Source organism: Macrobrachium rosenbergii, chromosome 28 (genome assembly GCF_040412425.1).
Source record: "Macrobrachium rosenbergii isolate ZJJX-2024 chromosome 28, ASM4041242v1, whole genome shotgun sequence".
NCBI lineage: Eukaryota > Metazoa > Arthropoda > Malacostraca > Decapoda > Palaemonidae > Macrobrachium > Macrobrachium rosenbergii.
The window spans coordinates 19667501-19695000 of record NC_089768.1 but is presented as its reverse complement, the minus strand read 5'-3'; the positions used below and the strand labels follow the sequence as shown (position 1 = coordinate 19695000).

General features: G+C 33.6%; 1 long non-coding RNA gene and 1 pseudogene across 1 annotated transcript in view; both read right to left on the bottom strand.

Annotated features, from left to right (window-relative positions):
* The window catches only part of LOC136853904 (uncharacterized), a 608104-nt gene that overhangs the window by 160322 nt on the left and 420282 nt on the right, over positions 1-27500 (bottom strand). Inside the window, exon 6 of the long non-coding RNA XR_010857570.1 lies at positions 9041-9192. This is a non-coding gene — a long non-coding RNA (uncharacterized lncRNA). The remainder of the gene's footprint in view (positions 1-9040; positions 9193-27500) is intronic.
* The window catches only part of LOC136853846 (uncharacterized), a 19386-nt pseudogene continuing 3594 nt past the window's right edge, over positions 11709-27500 (bottom strand).

Sequence of the window (27500 nt, the reverse complement as noted above, 5' to 3'; positions counted from 1 at the left end):
ATATATATATATATATATATATATAAAATACACACACATATATATCTGATATATGGAAGACCCAAAGTATAAATCTCAAGGTACGGTATTCGAGACATAATATGGTCAATAGATGAAGAGACTGATTCATTAGTTTCATATTCCAGTTACCATCCACAATTTGGTCTCATGGCAACTATCAGATAAAGAAAAATCAAAGGACTTCAGTATGTAGGATTTATATTACTTTCCTTACAAAACGATGAAGCCAAAACAATAAGTCTTATTTGGTTCAGTTTTAAAAAGCACTACAGTAATTGCTTAACCTTGATTTTTTCAAACTAAGAAGTAAATACGATTCATTATACTGTAAAAAAAAAATATATATAAAAATGCTCAAAATACCGTCCTAAAATTAATGCACAACATAATGATATGGTATATTAAGAGAATTTGCATATAATTTGCATATTTTCAGTACATTCCTCTTCTATAATTCTGTAAACCTGAAGTGCTGATTATAAATATATGGAAATAAATGGACTATATCTAATGATTATTAAACTGAAAGCTATTCCTATGTCTTTTTCGCTATCTTTTGTCGAATTGTTTTTTTAATAATTTCCCTGTTCTATTTATTTTTGGCTAAATCTTGTAAACAGGCTAACACCCAGGTGTAGCCATAAATAGCAAAAAAAAAAAAAAACTTGTAACCCGGCAGTTAAAAGTTAAATATTCAAGCATCAAGCGACACTTTGAAATCAGTACTACCAGAATCATCATAACTCTTAGGATTATCTTAGTAAAACAAGTAAATAACGCGCCGAAGTTTCTTCGGCGCAATCGACTTTTCTGTACAGCCGCTACAGCGTGTAATCAAGGCCACCGAAAATAGATCTATCTTTCGGTGGTCTCGGTATAATGCTGTGTGAACCGCGGCCCATGAAACTTTAACCAAGGCCCGGTGGTGGCCTGTCCTTTAACCTTAAATCAAATAAAAACTAATGAGGCTAGAGGGCTGCAATTTGGTATGTTTGATGATTGGAGGCTGGATGATCAACATACCACTTTGCAGCCCTCTAGCCTCAGTAGCTTTTAAGATCTGAGGGTGGACAAAAAAAAAAGTGCGGACAGAATAAAGTGCGGACGGACAGACAAAGCCGGCACAATAGTTGTCTTTTACTAAAAACTAAAAATGAATAAATATATACTTAATGTTAAAGAAATGATCTAATGCATGCTCGCAAAAAGCTATGCCTGACCTTAAGGTATAAATACTGTTTCAGTGCAATTTGCAATTCATTAGATTTTTATATTAATACTGTGTAAGAAGCCTTTAGTAATACGATCACCTGTTTGACAATAAAAAAAAATGTGCACTTATTTCCAAAGTCTAAGACCATCCAAGAAAAGCTCGAGTAACGTAAAGGATAAATAAATGAAAATTCGATATTGTAGAATGTCACTCTAAGGTATTTTTAATCACTATCCTTCACAGCATCAATACTACAATGAAAATGTAACAAAAAACTGCTATTACAGAAGATAATTACTGAGCAGGGGAAAAAGAATGATCAAAGTTATAATAGCGCTCTTAGAGATACAAATCCCACGGTCATGGACGGGTAAAATAAAATATTTTTAAAAATAAATCTGTACAGAGAACTTTCGGGAATCTGTTCGATTCCCTTTTTCAAAGGAGAATCGACCACATTCCCGAAAGCGCTCTGTTTAGATTCATTTTTAAATTATACATTACCCATACATGACCGTGGATGTTTCTCGATTTCAAGACTCGTCCTACTATGAGTATTTTTAAACAGTGCTCTTACTTCGATAGTCTGGGTTAAAAGTTAAGCATACCTTAGTTTAACCAGACCACTGAGCTGATTAACAGCTCTCCTAGGGCTGGCCCGAAGGATTAGATTTATTTTACGTGGCTAAGAACCAACTGGTTACCTAATAACGGGACCTACAGCTTATTGTGGAATCCGAACCACAATATAGCGAGAAATGAATTTCTATCACCAGAAACAAATTCCTCTTATTCTTCATTGGCCGGTCAGAGATTCGAACTCGCGGCCAGCAGAGTGCTGGCTGAGAACGGAACCCACTCCGATAGTCTGGGACTATTGAAATAAGATAGTAAGGTGAATTATAAAATAAATGAAAATTGGAATTCGCACAGTTTCTGAAGTATTTTTAAGAGCTATCCTACGGAGCATACAAGTGCATTATTCACATTGCAAATTGGGTCAACAAAACTACGAGGAATTGTGAAAAAAAGCTACTGGAGAAGAGAGTTACTGAGACGAAATATGAAAATTATCAAAGGTATAATAGTGGTCTTCCCAAACGCAAATTCCGCATCGTGCTTTTGATTAGCTCTAAAATTCCAGTTGGATTAAAAACGTAAAGTGGTCGGCATGTGGATCCTTTGCCGAATCACGGTATATTTAAGAGTAATCGGAATATTACTGTAATTAACGTTCCCACAAAGTCATCATTACACACAGTAGATTTATCTGGCAAAGTACCAATTAGCGGGGTATGATCTTTAACCGGACATCCATGGCAAATGACTGGTCTAATTAGAGCATCAGATTTACAGGTTTTAATTACGCAAAGTCGGCAGCGGTTGGTATTTGAAAGCAAGCTGCTAAAATCACATTTTTTTTTCGCTAAATCATATGATTTTTTAGCTTTTTTTTCATCGTTGACCAGTGATTACGAGATTTATTCGGGATATACTAGTCTAAAATTGGCAACTACTGACACTCTTGGCGCTTATAATTCCCTTAGACTTGATACCAACTTTATAAACTTTGAGCAGTTATATTTTTCTATATGCTTAAAAAAGATTAATCACTAAAGTTGTAAACCTTTGTAGAAAAAAGTATGCTGAAAGGATTACGACTTTACAAGTTGCATAGCAATTCTGGTACAAAAGTTGTGTGAGTTTTTTTTTTTTTACAATCTGACCTTTAATCCCCCTTTTTTTTGTTATAAAGACAAGGTAGAATGTACGCCAAAAAAAAAAAAAAACAAATAAGCGCTCCTTCTACAAAACTAACATTAATGACTACAATTTCTGTCATTTCATAAAATATCCAATTATGAAAATCCAGATACAAAACAATAAAAGGATATACATTTAAATGAATAAAATCAAAGACAAAACAAAACGAAAACTTTCAGAATCTCCTTTGACTAACATCTGAGAATCATACCCTAAGCACTGGTTAACTGATGCTATCGTTACATTCGAAGAGATTCTAAGAATGGAATCAACGTAATTAGCTGTGTTTTCCAGCAGAGTCTAATAGAATTAATTTCTGTAAGAAATGATTCGCCCATAAGGGTTTCAGCTGTGCGCAAGGTATCACAAGATGCTATTTTGCATATCTATGAAATCTTATTTTGTTAGAATAAATGAACACTGATGACGTAACTTACCTGATTTTATTTTTCTGCCTCTTTTCCTTTCTCCTATCTCATACACAATAAATGTTATTTATCAAATCTACCAAAATTTTTTGTATAAAATTACTAAACTTGGTTTACAAAAAAAAAAAAAAAAAAAAAATGCTTGCTGTTTCCTGCGAGCACAGCACTTTTCCTCAATCCAGTTGCTGCAGCTGTTTGTATTCTTATCCATCCTTGTTTAGAGTACTGCTTCTATTGTTTGTGTGTTATATCTTCTGCTTTCTTTGTCTTTAAGACTGAACTATACTTCTTCTTCTTCTTTTAACGTGCTTTTTTCCCCATTTGTATGGGGTAAGCACGATGCCTTCTTTTGAAGGACTCTGATTTGGCTTTGGGGTAGACTTTTGTAGTCTCGATCGGCTGCCCTGCCTGTCATCGCTTAGACCCCGGTAGCGTATGTACTAAATTCATCTAATCAATGACTGTACACCTACTTCTTATCTAGATCCCCTTTTAATGTGGTAAGGTGTCCTTCCTGTCTCGCTTCTGTAGGTAATACTATGGCCACTTTCATCGAGCTTGAGGGGAAAGTTCAGAATGTTCTCAACTCTTTCTCCTGTACTTAATACGAAAAAGTCAACAGCTCTTCTTTTGCCCGGAATGGTGACTCTTGATTTCTTTTCACTGTCAGTCCTCGGCATTCCATATTGCTCAGTGTTTTCCTGGTCTCATTCATCCTTCCATTCTGTACAAGGAAAGACTAAACAAGACATCTCCCTTTTATTTTTCTGTAAAAGAAAACTGTTGAGATGGCTATTTGTCTGTCCGCCCTCAGTTCTTAAAAACTGCTGAAGCTAGAGGGCTGCAAATTACCATGTTGATCATCTACCCTCCAATCATCAAACATACCAAATTGCAGCTCTCTAGCCTCGGTAGTTTTTATTTTATTTAAGGTTAAAGTTAGCCATGATCGTGCGTCTGGCAACGCTATAGGACAAGCCACCACCGGGCTGTGGCTGACAGTTTCATGGGCCGCGACTCGAACAGCATTGTACATTGTACAGAAAACTCGATTGCGCCGAAGAAACTTCCGTTCATTTTTTACTTTTTTTTTCCCAATGAATATGACTTCAAAGTAACATTGGATTTCCTTTCTTATCTGCGTTTGATCATATGAACTAAGTAAGGAGATTATGTCGCCTCTATCACAGGCCTAAGCTCATTTCCATACATAGAACATATAACAAAGTTAACCTGTTTTCGAAAATTATTGTAAAATTCATTTTTATTTTCCTGGTAAACTTATTATTGCTTTCGTATGATAATACACACAAAGAGATTAATCACTAAAAAAATACAAACTTATTAAATTCTCTGCAATATCCCAAGGACGGTCTAGGAATCCTCTTATGCAGGAAGCAAAAAATACTTGAGAAAAATAAGTATAAAACACTTGAGAAAAATCTCGCCGGAAAAAAAATAAAAAGAATCATTTGTGTCCGTCATATACATTTTGCCGGAAAAAAAACGTTGCTTTTCCGGGGTATTTAGAGGAACCTCTTTCTCGAGGAGCTTATGGAAAGTTAAATCCCTTTAGAGATTGTCTTGGTGGTAAAGCTTCACTTTATGAAAATACGAAGTTTCAGCTCCCAAGCGTAGTCTCTTCCAAACACAAAGAGGATTCCAGAGATTATTATCATCTATATTTGTCTAGTGCGTGCAAAAAGCGGTTTAGCTAGCGCCGCAAATTATTTACTTACGTACATACATAAAAATACACATACATACATATAATATATATATATATATATATATATATATATATATATATATATATATATATATATATATATATATATATATATAGGCTATATGAATATATATATAATTATATATATATATATATATATATATATATATATATATATATATATATATATATATATATATATATAAATATATATATACATACACACAAATATATATACATATATATATATATATATATATATACATATATATATTATATATATATATATATATATATATTATATAATATATATATATATATATATATATATATATATATATATATATATATATAAATGATTGCAATTTGCTCGCCAGGCTCTGTTAGTTAGACCTTTCGGACATTTTTTTTCTGTTTGCTCTGCAATACTGTTAGATTTACAGAACTCTGCTTCCTCATTCTATGATTTTTATCAAGTGAAAACCAGCATTCTGGGAATCGTGAATATCTTGTTTTGTGGGCCAGCTCACAATACTTTGCTACATTGGAAAATACGACCAGTTTCGCTGTATATCTCCTGAATCTTACATCATACTGATCAAGACTTCTTAACCTACTCTGCTTTGGGTGACGATTATTGTCTATGGAATTTCCTGCACATCTGTATCTATTCGTCTAAACTGTCTCAAGAAGTGTGTAGTTCTAAGTTTCATCTGCTTATAAACTGTTAAACGTTTACAGTGACCTTTGCTACAACCGGTTCATTGTCAGAGGCCTAGGAAGATTATCTCCAAACACTTCTATAAGCCGTATGGAGGCAATGCCATCCTTGCACCTCATGCGGTGCACTGAAGGCATTACTAAAGGTTCTTTGCAGCGTCCCTTCGGCCCCTAGCTACAACTTCTTTCATTCTTTTTTACTGTACCTCCAGTCATAATCTCTTTCTTCCTCTGATTTTCCATCCTCTCCTAACAAGTGATTCAAAGTGCAACTGAAGGTTCTTTGCAGCGTCCCTTCTGCACCTAGCTACAACTTTTCTCATTATTTTTACTGTACCTGCATTCATAATCTCTTTTTTCCTCTGATTTTCCATCATCGCCTAACAAGTGATTCAAAGCGCAACTGCGAGTTTTTCCTCCTGTTGCACCTTTCAAACCTTTCAACGGTCAGTTTCCGTTTCAGCGGTGAATGACCTCATAGGTCCCACCGCTAGGCCTTTCGCCTAAATTCTGAGTTCTATTCTTCCATATATTTGTAGAGGGTTTAGTTGAACTTACTGCTTACCTCCTCCTTGGTACAGTAAACAATACTCCACAAATCGAAAGATGTAATCAGATCAACACGACGATGCTCAACTAAGTCTAAGTACTTTCGCCGTATGTCGGTAATCTGTGCAGTTCATTAGATATCAGGGTACCACATTCATACGTACATGCTGAATTCTAAACACTAAACATCATACATTCTTGCACAGTAAGTCGGAAATCCTTGCAGGCCCGCAGATATCAAAGTTCTATGTTAATACGAATATGTTGAAAAATGGCCCGATTTCAATACAAATCTGTTAGGTTTCTTTATTCAGCACACTGTTAACTGTTCTTCAAATGTCTCAGTTCAGGGAAAGGATGACTAAGCTCTTGAAAGAAAGGGTTTTTTCTTGAGAGATAGGGATATTTTTTTAAGGGAAAGTAAAAAAATAAAATTAGGTTTTACAATACCGAACGTAAGTAATGAAAGGGACAGTGGTCCCTTATCACCAACATAGCTGTAGGTGGATTTCAAGGAAGCAGAATAAAGAAGACACTGAAATGGTATTTGTTGGTAATGTTAGATTTCTCAAAATAAAGGACGAAACAGCGGGACGTGCGGTCCCGAATAACATATTCCCTGTGTTGGTTTTCATACACTTTTTCTTCAACTGCTTTCCTGGATAAACCATTTGACATGCAATATATATATACATACATATATATATATATATATATATATATATATATATATATATATATATATGTACTGTATGTATGTATATATATATAGCTATAAATATATATTATATATAATATATACTGTATATGTATGTATAATATATATATATATATATATATATATATATATATATATATATATATATATATATATATATATATATATATACATACACACACATACACAGACAAAGACAAGGTGTACGTAATAAACTATACGACTAGATAAAAGAAAGATCATCTTGTATTCGGTGTCGACAATCTGAAAAATAATATTGCTTAATGGCTGATATGTAATTACACTGGTTAACTAAGAACCTTAGACATACTGCATAGTTAAAAAAAGGTACCATAGTTACTAATTATAATTACTATAATCATTACAATTATTAACATTTGGTGTTCAGATATCAATGTTTTTTTAAACCTTACAGTTACATGGCGGACTTCTCGCTGAAGGAGCTTCAGTAATACCAAAAATAAAAAAGTAAAAATTGCACCGAATTTTTTTTCGGCGCAACCGAGTTTTCTGTACAGCCGCTACAGCGTATAATCAAGGCCACCGAAAATAGATATATTTTTCGGTGGTCTCGGTATAATGCTGTATGAACCGCGGCCCATGAAACTTTAACCACGACCAGGTGGTGGTATGTCCTGTATCGTTGCCAGACGCACCATTATGGCTAACTTTAATCTCAAATAAAATAACAAACTAAAAAATAAAAACTACTAAGGCTAGGGGGCTGCAATTTGGTATGTTTGATTATTGGAGGATGGATGATCTACATACCAATTTGCAGCCCTCTAGCCTCAGTAGTTTTTATGATCCGAGGGCGGAGGGAAAAAGTGCGGACGGACAGACAAAGCCGGCACAATAGTTTTCTTTTACAGAAAACTAAAACTTTAAACCGTTTTGAAATGTAAAACATGAAGAATATTCTCTCTCTCTCTCTCACTCTTTCTCTCCCCCTCCTCTAAAACGACTACCCTCCTTCTCCTCACCCCCCTTCCCTCTTTATGTAAATGCTAAGCACTCGGGAGCTGAGAAGAGAGAAATACTTTATTAAAACAAATGGCAGAATTTGCCTAAAGAAGAGAAAAGAAAAAGAAAAAAAAAAAGCAGTCGCTAAAGCGAGGAACTTATTCATTCCGGAAAATTACAGTTTTTTTTGTTGACTTCATAATGATATTATGCAAGGGTTTTTTTTCTAAAGGAAAACAAAATTCTTTATCTTACGACGTGTTTGTTGTTTTGGCGAGACAACTTCAAAAGTGTTTTGTGCCTGAGTTATTACGGTCTGTCTTCTTAGTATCGTTTGGCTTTTTTCTTTTTGCATTTATGATGTCAGGTCTCTTTGGCTTTACAGTCTTCATCTACCTTTGTGAAGGAATGTATGTATGTATGTATGCGTGTATTTATGTAAGTTTTCTTGATAACATTTGGCAATAGATAGGACAATCAAGAAATATTATATGTGTAGTGTGATATATATATATTTATATATATATATATTTATATGTGTGTGTGTATATACTGTATATTTATATATATATAAATACATATATACATGTGTATATATATATATATATATATATATATATATATATATATATATATATATATATATATATATATATATATATATATATATATATATATATATATATGTTGGCAATAATGTCAGTATAGTATGTAGATCTATTAAGAGAGAACCAGGAAATATCATGGGAGATAATAACGGGAAAGCATAGAGAATAGAAAAAAAAAAAGAAAATGAGAATTATACCAACAGCAGTCAGAGAGAATGAGATTTATATCCTCCATAACTCATCAGAATCTTAGGATGGCGTTTCACAAGACTGTGGATGAAAAGGACTGTTTATATTTCTACTTACGGAGTTCTGATGGAGTGGCCAATAACAGAGCGAGCAGGGCGTCTTAGGCATATTCGTTTGAATCCTACAGTGTTTCTGTTGGCCAAAGCAGTTGTTCGACCGTGGAGGGTGGACAGCAGCCTTATGCCAATGACCAGCCGAAGACCAGATTTCTGCAGGCAAAAGGCTTATGATGAATATCTGTCTATTTATATATCTGTCTATATACATGTTTTTGTAATATATATAAATGCATATACTGTATATATATATAGATATTATATATATACTATATATATTATATAAATACTATATATATATAAATACACATATATATATATATATATATATATATATATATATATATATATATATATATATATATATATATATATATATATATACTAACGGACAACAGGTCAAGTTTTCGAACAACCTTTAAGTGAATTGTTCGTATATTTCAGGTAAAATGAAGTACCAATCGGTGTATAATATCAAAGGTGTTTATGGACCTTTTTTCACTAATTCAAAAGTCTACAGTTCCGAGCGCAGAGCTTTAGAAATTCTGCCTTTTTTTGGCAAAGTAAAAAAAAAAAAACTGTACTTCCATTGTAGAATGTTATGCGCGTTTGCTTTCCCAGTGGAAAATAGGTCTTTTGTGTCCCCGAAAGCTGACATTTTCATTGTTTGAGAGCATTTGTCATGATAGCGTTAATCCCTGGTTCAGGAAAGTGAAGAGACTACATGTTAAGAATCGAATATTTCTGACTTGAACTTAAATTTAATCATTTCTGATTTTGTGAGATTGTTTAATAATAGATCTGTTAAGAATAGAATATTTCTGTGTTGAACTTAAATTTAATCATTTCTGATTTTGTGAGATTGTTTAATAATAGATCTGTTAAAAATCGAATATTTCTGAGTCGAACTTAAATTTAATCATTTCTGATTTTGTGAGAGTGTTTAATAATAGATCTGTTAAGAATCGAATATTTCTGAGTTGAACTTAAATTAATCATTTCTGGTTTTGTGAGAGTGTTTAATAATAGATTCTGTTAAGAATCGAATATTTCTGAATTCAACTTGAATCTATTTATTTCTGATTTCATGGCGTTTTTTGATAGCAGATTTTGTTAATTTTGTCGGCTATTTTACTAATTTTAACACCATCGAGGACAGTAATTTAAATGTGAATATGGAAATATGAAAGTTTAAAATTGCCTCACAAGCCACTGCACATAAAAAAAAAAAATGGACCACATTTGACCCTAAGAAAAAGCCACTAACTTTCCATTTTCTATTTTTTAAATTTCATTTTTAGTTCCCTTTGCTGATGAGAGTTCTCTTCGTTCACTAATTTAATTCATCTGAACACTTTATAGTTAAAAAATTACAATTTTGTCGAAACTTGCCTGAACCTTTGTGAAGATTTTCATAATTTAATTGTCAGCCAATAAGTTTAGGGATATAGATACCAGAGTTTCTTCAGAAGTTTAAAATATTCTGTGTTTTCATTTGCTTCTTGTCTCGTGTGATACCTTTTATTCTATTTGTGCATTATTTCACAAGTTTAAGGGGGTAAGGTTGGGTAATTATTTATATTTATGGAACAATTTATTCGTGGAGCATTTTTTGAAAACTGAAAAGTGAGACACTTCTGGCAACAGAAAGAAATGTAAAATTATATAGTTAGTTGTAAAATGTCGCTTTTAGTCTCTTAATTGGAGATACTTTTCCAATATTCCAACACTTGTATCGAACTTTATTTGCACACCCTTATTATTATTATTATTATTATTATTATTATTATTATTATTATTATTATTATTATTATTATTACCAAGTGATTACCTAACGTTTCCAGAGGCCGTGTAATAGTGTTTGTTTTAAATAGCTCCTAAAATAACTGATGGATTTCCATGATATCAAAGCAGGGAGCGCTTCATACAATGGCTTAATTTTGGGAAATACTGTGCATTGCCAATTACGTTTCATTAACTTTTTTACTTAAGAAAATGAGGCTAAAGCCAGTCTTAGCCACCCACACATTCACAAAAGTGATGACGTCCCTCAGTGACGTTGGTATAACGTTTCTTCCCCTGTACCTCCCATCCCCCGAATTGTTAAACGCCTGTTTAACTCCATAGATAATTGTCGTATGACCTACCCAAAGCAATACGAAATTCTTTGTCAGTAAAAGTTCAGCATACCTGGTAATGTGATTCGTGACTTTAGACTTTACCTAAACACAAGACCAACCTTTTATATCTTACCCACTCACTTACATTGAAGATCAAGAATGAGACTTATGACAGGAGAGCATTGTTTGATATAATTTATCATATCAATTTCACCAGAGAGTAGCTTGAACTCCTTAGAAGGTAGACTTCTAAAAGATGTTTCATATAAGGGCATTGACATCGGCCATTTGATAAATTTTGAAATCATATGTATATATATATATATATATATATATATATATATATATATATATATATATATATATATATATATATATATATATATATATATATATATGTGTGTGTGTGTGTGTGTGTGTGTGTGTGTTCATACATACATAAGATTTATTATATTTCAACCTATAGTTTTATATATTTATTTACGTTATAAGTACCAGTACCTATTTTTGTTACTTAAAGGTATGTGACAAATATCATTGCGACTTTGCCACTGGAATTATACCAGACTTCAATTAATGAACCAATCAACCTTACTTTGAGAAATCCATTGACATTGTCTACATGCCAAGCTGATATACTCGTATCAAAGTATTCATTAGCTTTGCTTTTCCAAAATAATGTTATCACCAATTGCTGGAAAGCATAGATATATGAGGGATGAAAAAAAAAACAAGAAATGGACACTTATACATTTTACTCATCATCACTCTCAAGGAAAAGATCGTTTTCCTCGTCACTATCAATGTTGATGATGACCGGATCTATACTGTCTTGAATATTATCTGAAAGCCAGTAATCATCTTCAAAATATCTTGATCTCCTGACAGCGCCAGCCCACGTCTCCCCTGTTACAGCAAGCCTGGCCTCTTCAAGCCTGGCAAAGAGATCAGCACGGGTAAACCGCTGCAACGAGGAGCGCACCTGTCGTTTCATACAGCCCCACACCTGCTCGATGATGGCGTTGAGCTCAGGATGGGCAGGGGGCAAGCGAACCACTTCATGGCCCCATTCACGGATTATATTATCCACAATGTAAACTGGTTTCGGCCGGTTGCCCCTGCATATCTTTAGAAGCTCAGGGCGTGTTGCGGTGACCTGGATACTGTATTTTTCGAGACCTGAGCCAGTTAACCAAATCCTCCTTTTTTGTAACTGTTGTTGGGCATCGGCTATCTCCTATCAATTGGCTATGGTATGGGGCGTTGTCTAGCACCAGCACCGAAGGCTCCTCAAGCGAGGGCAGGAGCTGTGATGTCAGCCACCGAATAAATATCTCTGAATTCATTTCTGCATGGTAGTCGCCGGTTTTATTTTTCGCAGGAAGCATAAAAATGAATTTTCTACAAAACCTTTAGCTGTACCACCTGCTACCACCACAAACCTCTCTCCTTCTCCTGGTGGCACCTGCCGGCTGTAGGTGGCACTGGTGACAGATTGAGAGGTGTCCACCCACTCCTTGCTATGTTGCATTCTCGTCGTAAACCACGTCTCATCGACATACACTACTTCTCTTCCTTCATCACGATGTTTCTGGAGGATCGTAGAGCATCAACTCGGCGGCAAACGACGTCCAAAGTTTCTTTCCTTAGGTACATTTTCCGCTGGGATGTTTTGTACTGGAAACCCATGTTATGGAGGATTCGCCATACTGCCTTCTCAGATGTTTCTTCAGGAATGATATTTAGCATTTTAAGGTCTTCCGCTAAAGTGGCAATAGTGAAAAATCGCTTAGCAGCAAACATGCTGTGCACATGTCTCCTAATGGAACCAATGGTGAAGTTGTCAAAGACCAGAGGCGACGTATTTGATGATGCAGGTGGTGTTTCAGGTGGATGAGGATTCTTTCCACGGCTCACCAACACTCGGACAGCGTTCGGAGTCATCCCCATAGCATCAGCAACTCGTTCACATGGCCTGTAGGAAAAAAAATAAATACATTTAAATAAACAAATATATATATATATATATATATATATATATATATATATGGCTAGCAGTATTTTGCAATATATCATGTAATTAAAGTCATACTTTTCTTACCGATTTATACTAATTTTCAGGCGGTTTCTTTCTTTCTCTCTGTTGTAAATGGTGAAGAGTTTCAGCGCAATTGTAGTTTTGCAATGGCGAGGACAAAGCGACATATTTGGCATGACTAAAGTCGAATCTATATGAAATAGTTCAGAGCTACTACTACAACTGCTGCCGATGATTACCTTGGATGTACTAAAGGGGCTCTGAGGTAGGAGTCGAAGTCGGTGAAATTATTTCTGAATCCTGCTCCAGTCTTGCCCCAATAACATCATTCCAAATATAAAACTCTCTCAAGGAAAAAATTGTTTTCTATTTCTACTAATGTTTTTATTTTATTTTATTATTTTTTTTTTTTTAGTCGCAAATCTAAAATTTGTAGGAGTCCGAGTAGAATATCTCTCAGTGCGATTCCACACCCCTGTTTTAAACCTCTTTTATTATGTTCGATAATTTGTGTTAACCATCTAATCATTATCTACCACCATAAAACATTTTATTGCTCTTCCGGCTCATTTTATATGTGCAGTACACAGTCTTTCCTAACAGGGATTTACTCGGTAGCCTAATAACAATGGGAATGAAGGAAAGAAGGCAAGAAGGAAGGGGGAGTACTAGGATAGCCATAGGTTTAAACACCGAAGGAGGGTTGGGGGAACCTCTGCGTCACAGTTACGTGATTAAGTACCACTTCTTCGAAACGCTCTGAAGGGGGAAGAAGTTCCTCTTTTTCTAAGAGTAAACGGCTTAATTAAGCACATCTGTCAATTCATTGTACCACCAAAAATTAGGCCACTGTTTGAAACATTCATTGCTGTAGTTTCATGGAAATTCATAAGCCGGTTTGTTAGATATTTGGGAAAAACACTATTACACGGCCTCTGGAAACGATAGTAGGTGCGAGAAAAAAGGTAGACGGAGTAGTAAAGTACAAGAACCTCAGTAAAGCGGTAGAAAAGATTTGTCCCAGTAAGATTTGGAATGAATGCAAGGATTGGTTGCTCTATATTTTTTAATGAAATGAAACACGAATACCGCATACAAATGACAGAAAAAAGATGGAAGCTGCTGACATATATCTCAAGAATGAAATATGAAGAACAAGAATGGCCAGAATGAGAAATGTAGTTACGAATTGAGCAGTAAAAAATGTTTACTTCGGTGGCAAGACGAATATGCTGGTGAATGGCGTATGTATTCCCCCCCCCCACCCCATCCCCAATAAAAAATAATAAAATAGAAAAAGAAGACTCAAGATTTTAATCTGTTCTGAGTTTTCTACCTCAAATTATTATTGGAAATGTCTTATTTACCAAGGATATATATATAAAATATATTCATTACATATATACACATATATATTTATATATATATATATATACACATATATATATATATATACATACATAAATACATATACAGTATACACACACACATATATATATACATATACATATATGTATGTATATATATGCAGTGAATCAGAAAGCAAAATAGAGGGACAAGGGAACAGAGAAAGACATGAAATAGAGATAAAAGGGATTCACTCTTTCGCAACACAACTTCGCAACGAAATCCGAAACGAATATCTCCATCTGAAAGCTGGGTGAGTGCTATATCAGAATATGAATTTTATGAAGTCAAAGGCTTCGCTTTTTCCTTTTGTCGTCCGTCTGATGCAGAAACATATGATAATCCAACACCTCCGTAACGAGAATATAATGACGTCTGATATTGGGACAAATGCTCTGACGCTTTTCTCGACTTCGATAGAACACTTGTTTCAAAACTTGATATATAAGAAATCTCGTGCCCTGACGTTTTATTTATGGCGCTGAGACTGAAAACATTTGCATCGCTGACTGAGAGGAAAGAACTACTGGTGAATATTGATAGAGTACTGCTTCAAAAAAAAAAAAAGAAAAAAAAGTACAAGTAACAGGACGACAGGGTTCCCAAAATTTTGTCGGACGAAACTCTTCAGAGAAAAAATGTCCAAGTCTGCCATTCTTTTTATTACCATTATTTATGAATGGTACTGACTTGGTCATTTGTGCTGAATGCTAATCTTTTGAGTGAAGAGCTACTTATTTATTTCTTCATTCTCGAGATATCCAGTTGCAAGTATACAAGACTGCCACCATGGAAAAATAATTTTCTAATCCTGAATGCTGAATAATATTATTAGCACCAGTTTACTGCACATATGATATTCTGGATCAAATGTGTTACTTTCGCTTGTTTTTTGGTTTCAACTTGTGTGTGTATATATATATAGCAAGAAGGCATACATACATGGTTTCCTTTACATATATATATATATATATATATATAGGATATATATATATATATATATATATATAAATATATATATATATATCTTCTTCAGTTTTAACGTGCTTTTTCCCATTTTCTATATGGGGTATTGTTCAACGATGCCTTTTTTACGAAGGACTTTGATTTGGCGTTCTAGTTAGTATAATCTTAAAATCATTATAGTACTTTTGCATAGTTTTAGCCTCGATCGGACAACTGCCCTGCCTGACATCGCAGAGACCCCGGTAACGATGTGTACGTGACAATCATGCCAATCGGACCCAGCTCCAATTTCTCCCAAGCAGCGAGGAGAACTGGGCGGGTAGGTCGACAGTTCGAGACGGGTGAGGGTGTCTGATTATGTTTTTAGAAGATGTTGGAGTGGCTTTGTTTATGGCCCTGTGTGTATTAGTCTATAACACCCATTTGCTTTTCAGCAAATCTATCCGTTGATTTTCTAATACATAAGTAAATTTAAATTATGGGGTGTCTACACGGATAGCAAAGTGTCTGCCTTCACTGACCAGTCGGCTGCCTTTAATGCAGGATTTGAACTTGCTGCGCCACGGACCTCTACGAAGTCCTAGGCCGATGCTCTAACCGACTGAGCTATAATGATTTAAGATTATACTAACTAGAGGCTCTTATATATATATATATATATATATAAACACCCCACCTTATGTTTATTGTTTTCATACAGCAACTGAACTGAGGAATAATATAGGTTTGCCTTTTTGCGATGTTTTACTATTATATATATATATATATATATATATATATATATATATATATATATATATATATACACACAGTATATATATATATATATATATATATATATATATATATATATATATATATATATATACACACACACACACACACACACATACACACATATATATATATATATATATATATATATATATATATATATATATATACATACATATACACATTAGCTGAATTCACTGGGAAAGTTCAAAATGAAACGACAGAGTGCAAAATACTTAACACATCTTCGGGTCACAAAGATGTGTTGAGATACACGAAAGTACATGATACTTTGTCGTTCATTTTGAACTTTCCCAGTGGATTCAGCTAATAAACAAAATCACGCGCTTATTTGTGTGAATTCTTAGTTTATATATACATATATTTTTTGTATTTTAAATCAGGAAAAGGTAAAAACGTGATGATTATACCAACAAAGCTACAGCCACGAAGGAAAGTGAAACAATGAGAGAGTACTTTCGTCTTATTACCAAGGCATGGTCGCAGCAACTAAAATTATACAGAGACAAGGGCGTATATATATGGTGGGTATAATTCCCATGGCAATACAAAAAGGTTGGGCAGTCACAGAACAGTCAACGGATTAACATCAAAATCTACATACTGGTAATCCTCTTTATTCTATCTTTCAAATCTTTCTGGAACATAATTTATATTACAGGGTCAAAAGAAAATAATCCTGAGCTTAAATTAAGATTTTTCTCCCAGGTCAACTAAATCGTAACAGATTCCAACAAGTTCCTGGAAATACTTTCGTTACTTCGTTATATTACATTGTTCTGCATCCAATTTATTCTGTGGGACATTTCACTTAGATGCAAAAATAGAGCATTATTAGTCTGATCTGTTCTTAATGAATATTTGTGTTGTTTTAATCTGGTATTTAATTCTTTACTGGTCTGACCTAAGTAAGATAAATCACAATCCATACAAGGAGCTTTGTATACAATATTGCTGTCTTTTCGAGGGCTAGTACCTGCTGTATCTAATTATGGCATGGGAGGTATCCCCTTGAAAAGCATTATAAAAAATGAACACCCATCGAAACTTTAATCAGTAATAGATCAAAAGGATCTTGGTATAAATAATTCAGTAGGTTATTTGAAAAATGTATTTTTTGTACAAGTCGTTAATTTATGATGTAATTATCAATTTCGGTTCCCCTAAACGTGGACGAGGTAGTTTTTGAAGAGGAAATTATTATGAAAGATACGTTGTCTAAAACCTCGTTAAAATCACTAAGAAAACGTGATCGCTGAACAACAAAAGAACAATTAGGATTACGTTTCGAAGTTACAGTATACTCCAGTAAGACCTCTGAGTGAGCAAAGTAATGATCTGGTAATTAATTCAGTCATTCCATCTCTTAGAACTCAACAATAAGTAAATGATAAAAAAAAGAATTATTTGATGTTGGCTTCATGATTTCGATACCAAAGTATACCCAAGGAAGATGTTAATGTACCCGTTTACGAACATATGTAACACTCCTTATTCGTTTTTTTTACTGAAAGGTTTTGCTTATGAGGTGCGTAAGAATATTGTTGTAAAAATCACCAGACTTTTTCTTTTATTCTCATTTCGTCCTCAGTCACATCAGACATGACGAAAAAAAAAAAAAAGTAATTGAAATCATGAGACTGATAACAATGAAATCAAGAAGAAGAAAAAAAGAGGAATTTATGAAATACCTATTTATCGATTTAACTTTCGTTTAAAACTGTAAAACTAGTCTATCGAAGAAGGAAAACGTCTGTAATAATTAAGCATTCTATTTCGGCATTTTTTTTCTGAGGAGAGATGGAAACATTAGGCCTACTTGGAAAATAACGCTTTATAATTCTCATTTTGCTTCATTTATATGGGACTATTTATCTATCTATCTATCTATCTATCTATCTATCTATCTTTCTAATCGTTCTTCCCTTGAAATCCCAATTCCTTGCTCCTTTTGTCGGCATTTCCCCTCCCCCTGTTGTTTCCAACCTTGTTTCCCAAAAGAAGAAAAAAAAAGTTCGCTTTATCCGAATCCTAATTTGTCCCTTATCCACCCTTCCAGTTCCCCAGTTCCCTTATCTCGTCCTTCTTCTTCGATATATTTTATCTTCAAAAGGACACATTACCGAAAACACCGTTTTATACGTAAAGGGACGACATCAAAGGATTTTCTTTTTTTTTTAAATCTTCTTTCTTTCCAGACTGTTGCTGATTACCTGAATTTTCTTTTCACAGAGTCGCGTTCTGAGAGAATCTAATAATCAAATTGACTGGTCAGTAGAAAACAAGTCTGGTTCAAAAGGAACGTTCCGCGAGATAATTTGATAAACTGCTACAGCGTCCTTACGGGGAAACGTTAGGATTGCGTAATCTTTTCGGGTTTAGGACGATTCCGGAACACAGTTACGCGCTCAGGCACTCACACATACATACATACATATATATATACATACATATATATATATATATATATATATATATATATATATATATATATATATATATATATATATATATATTATATATATATATATCATATAAAAAAATACACGTCCATACAAAAAATACAAATATACAATTATACAAATATATATATATATATATATATATATATACAAATAATATATATACATATATATATATATATATATATGTATATATATGTGTGTGTGTGTGCGCGTAATTATGTGAGAATCTGTACAACTGTCCGACTACCCATATAAATATTCTTATGAAGAAACCTCTAATATTAGGTTTAAAAATAGCTAAAGATGATTGGTAATGCGAAATATCTTCACTTTGTTCCACTGAATTACTGACGAGAAACCCTCTTGAAAAATAGAAATAAAAAGACTTGAAAACGAAATGAATTCAATGTTTTATATGCAAACAAATAAACTCACCATTAGGAACCATTTCATAACGATATCCACTAAAATTAAGAACACGAAGTAACATTCTGATAGAATTTAAGTTTTTTATAGATTTAATGTTACTGACGGCATTTGAAAAGCTGATGAGTTTCAGTCCCATCCGTCCTTGGTAAACGGTGAATGGCGACAAAGTAATCATGCAAGAACTGGCTTAAAATAATGCAAAATGTGGTCCATATGAATCGGGGCTCCATGAGCTAATACAAGCTATTTTGGAGAATGCATCAAGGCATTGGCTGGAAAGGCCACAAGAGAACATTGCAAGGAAATCAAATGAATTGTATTATTATTATTATATTATTATTATTTCAGTAAATGAAATCTATTCACATGGACAAGCACACACGGGCCAATGACTTGAAACTCAAAGAATGTTGGTTTCAACCTCCCACCGCAGACCTCACACTGCAGCAGTAACTGGTCATGATACAGAGCCAGAGGATGTTGTAAGCCAGGTGATGTTGCTTTAAGGAATATTATCATCATGTTTAATGGAAATGAATAAGATTCTAATGGACTAGACTAACCTGGAAATACTTCCGGGTCTTGGTTCCCTTCTGGGTGACAACAGGGAACACTGAGAAATTTGGAAGTCGAATAATATTTATGATGGTCTTATCATGCACCTTCTTTTAGTCTTTTAATTTCATCTCGTGTGTATCTTTTCTGAATGAATTAATGTTAATAAAAGAAGAATCATCCCGGTTCATCGATTTTTTCGGATGAGAAACAGCCAGGTTGGTGATACCGAGGTGATAAAGGCATGGGAATTGAAAAAGAATATTAAGCAAAAAGGAGAGAGAGAGAGAGAGAGAGAGAGAGAGAGAGAGAGAGAGAGAGAGAGAGAGTATTTTTGCAGTTTTTTATCTTTATTTGTTCCCTCATTCTTAACAACTATCAGTCTTCTCGTTCCAGTCTTGGCCGCTTTTAAACACCACGGTCTACAAAGTACTAGTTTACCTCCAATTATTTTCAGGAAATTGCTACCTTGATACCCAGTGTGACCTTAAACAGTAAAATAAAGGAAAAATGCCTTAGCACCTGTTGTTTCAAAACTGATTTAGTCGCAAATTCCATGAGCTGATATTTTCAATAACGGCAACAGAAGGAAAGTTCGTTTAGGACTGGGCGATTACACACACACACACACACACACACATATATGTTTATATATATATATATATATATATATATATATATATATATATATATATATACATATATATATTACATACATACATACACACACACACACACATATATATATATATATATATATATATATATATATATATATATATATATATATATATATATATATATGGGTGCAGTGTGTATGTTTTGTGTGTGTGTGTGTGCGTGCTAATGCAAGAGAGCACATGCTGACCAAGGTTACTGTCTTAATTATCAAATAAGATAATAACAAACAGCAAGCAGAACAAGATTGCGGTGCACTGTAAATGATTAACTGAACATTGTTCATTAAAGTTAAATGTTACAGATATAAAATCAGATGTAGGAAGAAGATAGTAAGCCCTCCGGGACTCACATATATGCTTAATTGTATGACATCAGTTCAACGATAAACCCAATATATCACCAGCTATTTGTTTTCGCAAAATTACCATCTTAATAACATTACAAAATGAAACCTTGACAACCAATTACCTTGATTATGATATTAACCCTTGCTCGAACCGCAGGTCCCGTTTTTTGTTCTGCTCGTTGTTTGTTATTATCTTATTTGATAATTAAGACATTAACCAGGAGAGGGTTGGAAAAGTAAAATGCAAAGATAGAATCCGTTGTCAGTAAACATGACAATAGAAACTATGACTGAATATGTAATTATTATTATTATTCAGTAGATGAAACCTATTCATATGGAACAAGCCCACAGGGGCCATTCACTTGAAATTCAAGCTTCCAAAGAAGATGGTGTTCATTAGGAAGAAGTAAGAGGATGTAAAGGAAAATACAGGAAGAAGAAATACCAATTACTAAAAAAATTAATTAATAAATAGATAAAAATGTATTAAAATGCAAGGAGAATAATATTAGGGTAGTAATGCATTGCATTTTCGCTTGAAATTTCCAAGTTCCAATTGCACGACATCCTCTGGGAGGCTGTTCCACAATTCCAACGGTGTGAGGAATAAAGGACCTCTGGAACTGAGAAGTTAAGGAAATGACCTATAACATCTCCTAGATATTTGCATTTTTATCCCTATTTTCTTTCTCAATCAAGTTAAGAGGGCTCATGAAACAATTTTATACCATTTGCTTTATTGAAATAATTTTAATAAAAAACATTCCCCTTTATTGAAGGATGCTGGGCGATGCAAGTTGCCCAGTTCCCACTATAAATGTGACCACTTGTCTAAGGTAAGGTAGCCATGGTGTGTTGAGCTAGAGTTAGCTTCCCACCTCGCGTGTACTCCTGAAATCTAACATTCGCCGAGATACTAATAACCAATTTCAGAAAAGTAAAAAAACAAAGTAAGTAAAATATGCGCCGAATTTTCTTCGGCGCAACCGAGTTTTCTGTACAGCGTACGAGTATAATGCTGAATAAGCCGCGGCCCATGAAATTTTCAGCCACAGGTGGTGGCCTGTCCTATAGCGTTGACAGACGCTCGATCATGGCTAACTTTAACCTTAAATAAAATAAAAACTACTGAGGCTAGAGGGGTGTAATTTGGTACGTTTGATGATTGGAGGGTGGATGATCAACATACCAATTTACAGCCCTCTAGCCTTAGTAGTTTTTAAGATCTGAGGGCGGACAGAAAAAGTGCGGACGGACAGACAAAGCCATCTCAATAGTTTTCCTTTACAGAAAATTAATAAAAATGGAGTTGTCTATCAAGGTGGTAGTCATATGCATGAAATCACAGGAGACCTTATATCTATCAATTTTTATAGAAACACTGAAGTAAACAAATTAAACAATTCCTTCTACCTTGCCATATAAAAATACTAATGACGACTTTCTTGCTTATAAAACAGACAAAATCATGCGCTCGTTAACACCTAACCAGTGCATAATCAAATCTACCACTGGGAATGTACTTCTTCCGTATCATACCATGCACATGCATTATATCGCCCTCAGATGTATAACTGATTGATTGATTATGTCTATTAAAACTGGCGTCGCAACACCTAGGTTACTGACGCCGTTATAAATTTAAATGGAATGCCAAAAATAAATAAATAAGTTTAAAAAGAATTTCTTAAAATAAATAAGTTTAAAAAGAATTTCTTAAAAAAATAACTAAAAATATATACGTATAAAATCATATTTGTTCGAATATATTATCAGTACTTATCTATACTTTGTATGTATAATCTGAATTCTGTTGAGGAGGTCCCCTGCCACATAAAGATATATAATTGTTCTAAGCTACAATCCTCACCGAGAATTGTAGCTCCATTGACATCGAGCTTCAGAGTGATGTTTACTTTTGTTTCCTGAAATTTCATTACACATTTCGATACCGATGTTGTCCATAGGTACAAAAAAAACAAAAACTTCATTTAAAAGTCAACGTGGAAAATTGTCACTGATAACAGGAGTAGCATCGGATCAGTTCTTGGCACAGCTTTTAATGATTTCAATATGAAATCATCATATACATCCAGGTAAGCTACCAGAATGTGATAAAAAAGTTAACAGAATTATTTCAGACAACTGATAGAATGTCGTCTCCAAAAACACATAAAGATCTGGGAAAAGAAAATTGTGTGAGGTATTTCTAGAATAGCTTTTAAATATATATATATATATATATATATATATATATATATATATATATATACATATACATATATATATATATATATATATATATATATATATATATATATACATATATATATTATATAGACATATATATATATATATATATATATATCAAGATCTTGGAAATATATAAAATTGTATATATATATTCTATATATTGATTTTATATATATATATATATATACACATATACATATATATATATATATATATATGTATATATATATATATATATATATATATATATATATATATATATATATAAGAATTAAACTAATTATTTCAGACAACTGATAGAGTGTCAATATTCTAGAAGAACACATCAAGATCTTGAAAAGAAAATTATGTCAAATTTCTAGAATAATTTTAAATAATTATAAGTTATATATATATAAATAATCATATATATAAATACATGTGTGTGTGTCATATAAATACATATATATATGTATAATATACAGTTTCCTCGATGGCTTAAGATGTTAAGTGGCAAACCACAGACCAAAAGCCTCTCAGGGTTCAATCCCCAGCAGCCAACCAGTCAGAGGCGGAAACTTTGCTAAAGCTAAATCCCGGGATTACGTATGTAATCTAACGGATAAATTTCAAGCAAATGGATGTTAAACTAATACACAAAAATAATGCAACATCTTCTAAAAACATAACAGACATGTCTCGAACTGTCGGAAAGCAGTTCTCCTCGTGCTGCTGGGAGAAAGGGAGGGGGTTTCATAATAATATATATATATTCGGTACCGGGGTCTAAGCGATGTCAGGCATATATAGCCGGTCGATATATATATATGCCTATAATACCGCCAAATCAAAGTCCTTAAAGAAGGCATATATACCCCATATAAAAATGGGTATAAAGCACGTTAAAACGAAGAAGAAGATAGATATATATATATATATATATATATATATATATATATATATATATATATCTATGTGTGTGTGTACACATATATATATATATATATATATATATATATATATATATATATATATATATATATATATATATATATATATATATATATATATATATATATGAGAGAGAGAACACCTTACCACGAGGACATCACAATATTCCATCCCAGCGGAAGGCTTATTGGCATTTCAATATTACCGAATTGCTTGTTTGCATGTTTGTCATCATAACCATCAAATTACCTTCTTGTTTACTCTCGCCATCCACCCCACTCCCCCACACTCCTAACCCTTTCCCTCCCCCTCCCTCTCCTCCAGTCTCTCTCATAGGTCAGTCAATCGGGAGATCGGATTTCGTGGCAGTTGGGAAGAGCAGACAAGGGTATATGTGGTCATCTGAGACCATAATAATAGAGCTTTGATCCTCCGTCTTCCCTTTGAAGCCGCTCGTGTTCTGGGATCCGGCATTGTTTTGCCGAAAGGAAGGAAATCTGAATAATGGTATGATGAGCATAATAATGATGATAGTAATGATGATGAGCCTGAGAGGAATAATGATTGTGTACACAGGGTATTGGTGCAAGAGGATACATTAAAGAAGATGGACGGGGGAATGTTGAAGAAACGAGTAACGATATGATGACCAAGCAAAGATATAAACGGAATGGAAATCCAAGATGAAGGAGAAATGTTGCAGAGCCACTCGGTCAGACACTGAGTCTTGAATGAAACGTCTTCTGGGGGGAAGTGAGTTCTAGGAAAGGCGGCGAGAATTAACAAAACTAAATGAGGAAAACAGATGAAGAGGAGGAGTAATCGCTTTGTAAGCGTATGAAAATGAATCCATCTTTTTCCCATACCGTTTCACTTTCTTCTTCCATATATATCTTAAATATGTATTCCATTTCTGTTTGCGTATTCATCTATCATCCTTCCTCAGCTATTCTTGTAATTCTTTAAAGCCTCTGACATACTAATTTATTAGGTGACGTTTTGAGATGATGATATTATTTCTTCAACAAATATATAATTAAGAAGTGGAAAAGTTCTTGCTGTCGGTATGGAAGGTACCCAAGAAGACTGGCCCACAAATATCTTTTGGAATATTTGCCCTGAATTCTTGTAATAATCATTTGGAGGGGTCAGTGAATAATGCAGATTACAGAGATCCTTTATCTTGTAAGGCAAGATAAAGACAGAAACTTCGTCATATATAAGAGCTTCTGATAACTTAGGTGACTGAAGTTATTAGCCTAGTTATTTGAGGTACCGCAGGGACAGAAAAGGTGGATACGGAACTTGGAAGCCAGCGAAGAACGCACTTTTCCCAAATTGCTTTTGAAGGGAACGGTTCATAGGTCAGGTGTGTTGCCCGATAATCTACGGAGATATGAAAAGATTCATTATCATACTAACTTACTCACGATTTTTTAGTAAATTAGGCCTATGTACTTTGAGTCATAGACTTAGAGACCTGTTTACCCTGCTGGCAAACTGTTTCTCGTAATCTCCGTGCGTTGATAGATATTTGAAATGAACAAATAGCATAGCAGTAGCTGGCTTTTTATAGAGCAAATATAATATTCATTCTGTTATTGGTATAATATCGAAACATCTGGAAATGGTTATATGTGGTTCTAAACCTTTTTAATAACTAAACTGCATTTGTTTCATTTGAATGTCAACATACTGTACTGAATTTTCGAAAGCATCATCATCATAAGTGAAATAAAGATATCACCGAACATAACGGACAAAAAGAGCCGGTTCAGAACCTTTTCATCCACAAACTCAACGAACTCGAGTTACAAAGTAGGGGTGTATGTACCAGGGATAAAACTTTATTCCGTTCTACTGATATTTAAAGCTTGCTGATACTAACTTCCCTAACCGTAGTTACCTCGTTCTATGGTTTTCAGTTAACAAAGAAGAAATCTGTTAAATTGAAGCTATCATTCTTATTGAATTGAATTGAAATGAATATAGAATTTAGGCCAGAGGCCAACACACACACAATATATATATATATATATATATATATATATATATATATATATATAAATATATATTTTATATATATATAAAATGTGTGATTTTATATATAGATACAGTATATATATAGATATATAGATAGACAGAAAGACAGACAGACAGATAGACAGACAGATAGATAGATAGATAGATAGATAGATAGATAGATAGACAGACAGATAGATGTGACATAAGAAAAATGATGATAATGCTTGGGAATAGTAAGAATGAGTGAACTAGAGAAAATGAACAAGTGGTAGAGAAGAAACTGTATCGCACCAGGGGAAGGGGGGAAAGAGCAGGCTGGTGAAGAAAACGAGTGTCAGTAAAAGAGGTGAATGGAGGAGAGAAAAGTTAAGCGAGGAGGGAAAATGGACGAGAAGCGAGGAGAAAAATGTAGTGAGAGTCGGAACGCCTCATAGATTAGACTTTGAATCCTAATTGAACTGACTCCTGAAGATGGAGGAGGAAAGAATTCTTTCCTCCCTTATCTCTTTCTGTCTACTGTTTCTTTTCTCATTTTCTCTTTCAACTCTTTTTTTTTTTTTTACCTTCCTATTCCTTTTGTTTTTAAATGTAGATGAAATAAATATTTATTTCAGTTGACGCAGACAGCATCATTCATTTCCAACGTCGTGAATTTTGCAGAATTCTTAATTTTTGATTCATGGCTTTTCCTGTTCCTCTTTTGTTCGTGTCTCTAATTTAGAATAATCATGGTGGATTATTTTGTGTGTGTGTGTGTGTGTGTGTGTGTGTGTGTGTGTGTGTGTGTGTGTGTGTGTGTGTGTGTGTGTGTGTGTGTGTGTACCCTAGTTCGTATGGTATAAAAAATGTGATAGATAAATTGAAAAAGCAGTTTTCAGTAGACAGAATAATTGTCATTAATACCATAGGGAAAACATTAAGTTTATTTCATTATCGATATGATAGTGCCTTTCTTCGAAAATCACCGACTCTTAAAGAGACATCTGAAATAGAATTCCACTATAAATCATATGTACTTGTGACGTCCAGATCATAAATTCTGATGACAACAAATATCTTGTATGCAACCAAGGCAGCCTGTGGAAATGGTAACCGAAAAATGAAGAACTATGAAGGAAAAAGGTGAATTAACAAATCACGACGAAATAAAAGATGTTATATCAAAATCCAATCTAAAAACCACATAAACGAATGACAACACGCAGCAAAGTTTGGGAAAAGAAAAAAACATAAATGGGATGATATTCGTAAGTACACGGTTAAGCACATAGGTTAGATTATGAAATAACAGACATTTCTTTTGGAATATGAATAAAAAAAACTGAACACCAACACTAGAAAATAGTACTAAAGAGCAGTGATATATTCAAGCTTTACAGTATCCAATCTTTTTCATGAATTATTCATTAAAAACAGGTTCTTAAATGGAGTTTGTGCCTTAGATACTG